The sequence below is a fragment of the Saccostrea cucullata genome, unplaced genomic scaffold (genome assembly GCF_032062105.1).
Source record: "Saccostrea cucullata isolate Sc308-1 unplaced genomic scaffold, CSIRO_AGI_Scuc_v1 ctg23825, whole genome shotgun sequence".
In the NCBI taxonomy this organism is placed as follows: domain Eukaryota; kingdom Metazoa; phylum Mollusca; class Bivalvia; order Ostreida; family Ostreidae; genus Saccostrea; species Saccostrea cuccullata.
The window spans coordinates 1-3,269 of NW_026934641.1; the positions used below are offsets into that span (position 1 = coordinate 1).

The following is a 3,269-nucleotide window of genomic DNA, read 5'->3' on the forward strand; positions in this document are numbered from 1 at the left end:
CAAAGAGGTTGTCCCTGGTGTCTACACATAAGCCATATGGGCGATTTAGACCACTAATACGAATGTAACGGAGGAACTGTCCATCCTGATTTAGGATGTGAATCCAGTTCTTGTAATATTCTGCCGTCAGGATCTGACTCTTGCTGTCTGTTGTGATACCACCTGGATTAAATGAATAAGAATGATCCTTGCTAGTAGAGCGATGACCAGTGTATCTAAATCGGAGTGTTCCTGCCTGATTAACCACCACTACTGCACCGGCTACATTGTCAGCCACACAGATATCCAGGTTCCTGTTCTCACTGATGTATTTAATGTTATAACCAGATGAATACAGAGGTTTACCTTCACTATCAAACTGAATGGTTTGTTTCTCTGTGGAGCCAGAGTAACGGACAACTTTTGATTGTTTATCATCACTGTACATGGTAACCAGGAGGTCACCAGAGGAGGTACTACAGACATAATAAGGTTTCCACCCCTGTAGTCTGATCACTTCCTGTATCTGTGTTTTCTTCACTATGTTTACAGTTCTTGTTTCAGCGTCAGTGTAAACTAGATCTCCACTCCTTGTTACTGCTATGTCCCGTGGTATGTTCCCAGATTTGGTTTGGATTGACTTTAGTAGTTTACCCTGGAGGTTGTAGAGTTTCATGATTTCGTCTTGTCCACATATCCAGATTTGTTCATCACTGAGACAGGTAACACCGTATGGGTTATACCCAGTGTCTATGGTGGTAATGAGCTCTGGTTCATCAAGCAGTGGTTTGACTGGAGGACAGGATACAGCTTCTGGTGTCTTCATTGTGTAGCCATGTTCTTCTGTTGTAATGGATAATGCTGACAGAGAACCAAACATTTGATGGAGCTGTTCTGTGTTGATCTGATGAGGAGAGAAACTTGGTAATGAAACATTGATTTTAGGAGGTAAACTTCTGAATTCAGCATTCCTGGATTTGTATGCAGAGGTTAGGGAGACATCATTGGAGTCCAGTATTTTCTTCAGATTAACTATGCTCTGATTTACTTTAGAAGTAATCTGTTTGATTTCTTTTTCCTGTTTATTTAGAGCAGCCATATGTTTAGTTTTCATCTCATCAATTTCAGATTTTTGTTTGTTGACAATGATGTTAATTTCTCTGTGCCAGTCTTCTCCTTGTTTGGTGACAGCTGTTGTCAGTTTCTCATAATGTTTTTCAAAATTAAGTTTTTCAGAGTTTAGATCTAAAGCAATTTCTTCATATGTAGGATAGATTCTTTTCTCTAGTTCTTGTAAGTCTTTTCTAAATCCTTTCTTATAGAACTTGAGCATCAGATAAATCATGTCCCTTATGTTTGCCAGAGGTGATGCAGGTAGAACAGACAGGAACGTCGCATTTATCACAGTAAAGTTCACAATGCTTCTGGGTGTGGTTTGGATATTTTGGGTAGTTAGGAGTAGAAGTTCTATGTTTGTATGGTACAACATTGTGTCTCTTAGATGAATCAGAGAAATGTTTTCCAACATATACAGAGGTATACAGACTATACAGAGGTTTACATGACAAAGTTCACAATGACTCTGTAATGCAGCTGTTTGACACAGGTCACAGAGGAGGATGTCTTGGGCACTGTAACGGGGGTCCATTATAGGGGTCTGTCACATGATGAAGGGAATGCTGTAATATAGTGTTTTAATTGTTACTCTTAATGAAAAGAAAAAGAAGGACAGATTTTTATATTAGCTCAAAATTGACTTGAATTAGTTAGTATTGAAAGGAAGGGACACATGTTTATACAGACAGCCCTTTATTGCTGTACTAGATTACAATTCATTGAATGACATTTTCTATATGTCATTGAATAAAAATATTATAATTCTGAGAACTTTAAAATGAAACTGTGTTATTATTGAATATCACACCAAGCCTTAGAAGAATAAAAAAAGATTAAAATGTCTCACCAGTTATTAGAAGATGGCCGTCTCAGCTACGTATATAGACTAACAATCAACTTCCTGGTCTTGGTTCTAGATTTTGTCCCACTCTCAGGTCACATGATTTAAATACCTGTACCTGCGCATTATAATTATTGAGGGTATTGATATCATTTAGCTTGACAAAGTAACTATATGAGAAATATTGTGATCCTAATGTTAATTAAATAATTTTAATAGTTACACTTCACAATTTATAGGAGAGAGTATCCTGATCTGTAAGCCGAGTGAGAAAAGTAAAGCCGTGACCTTAGTACAGTCTGAACTGCCACCTGTCAGGAGTTGTCTGATCAAACACCAAGGGGAACAACTCAGTTCTAGCATGAAAAGAGCCATACTAGAGGTTTGTTAATATGTAACCTGATTCCGTTTGTTATTTTGAATAAAATAATGGCAAAGAAAACATAGGTAGTTAATTTTTTTTGACTTGTTTTAATATTTTATGTTATACAGATAGTTGTCAGTGATGTCGTTATTATACCCCCCCCCCCTCCCACAAAAAACTCATATTTATAGTAATAAACAGTGTCAGTTACAGGGAAAATTTCTATATAAGACCTTTTTTGTGTGGTCTATTTCAGGCGCGGGGTATATAAAATGCCTCGTTATTTTAGCACCATTAACCTCTTCTAAATCACCATCTAAATATAGCTAGACCAGATTTGCACAACACGGTTTTAAATCGAAATTTTTATATATACAGATAAACAGATTTATTAATTATGGGGTAAAAGTGAAACCCCGCAACATGGTTTTATACAAGGTCCCCCTAATTTATAATGATTTTATATATATACTATATGTATGTCTGTGGGATATATATGTATATCACTTTACATTGAAGTTTTTATACTGTAGAAGCACAAATTTTCGTGAGGATAAAATTTCGTTGATTTGTCATCAAAAATAGTTTCGTGGGCATTTAATTTCGTTGTTTCCAGAGTAAGCCTATTTAATATATAGTCATATAAAATTTCGTGTGGTATTTAATTTCGTTGAAAATTGTTAACGAAATAAACGAAATTTAATCTCCCACTTAATATTTGTGCTTTTACAGTATATAAATGTATATATTGGATATATATATATATATATATATATATATATATATATATATATATATATATATATATATATATATATATATATATATATATATAAAAGCCCCGGAAACCTGAAACCCCGGAACATTGTTTCGTACGATGTCCCTGTAACTGACATTATTTGTATATATATATAAATACATATATATATTAATGAAAAAAACTTTAAAACAATTTTTGAAAATTTCAAC

General features: G+C 34.5%; 1 pseudogene; it reads right to left on the bottom strand.

The window, feature by feature from the left end:
• Positions 1 to 192: 192 nt before the first annotated feature.
• On the bottom strand, positions 193 to 1,957 carry LOC134241114 (E3 ubiquitin-protein ligase TRIM45-like; annotated as a pseudogene).
• Between the last annotated feature and the right edge of the window lie 1,312 nt (positions 1,958 to 3,269).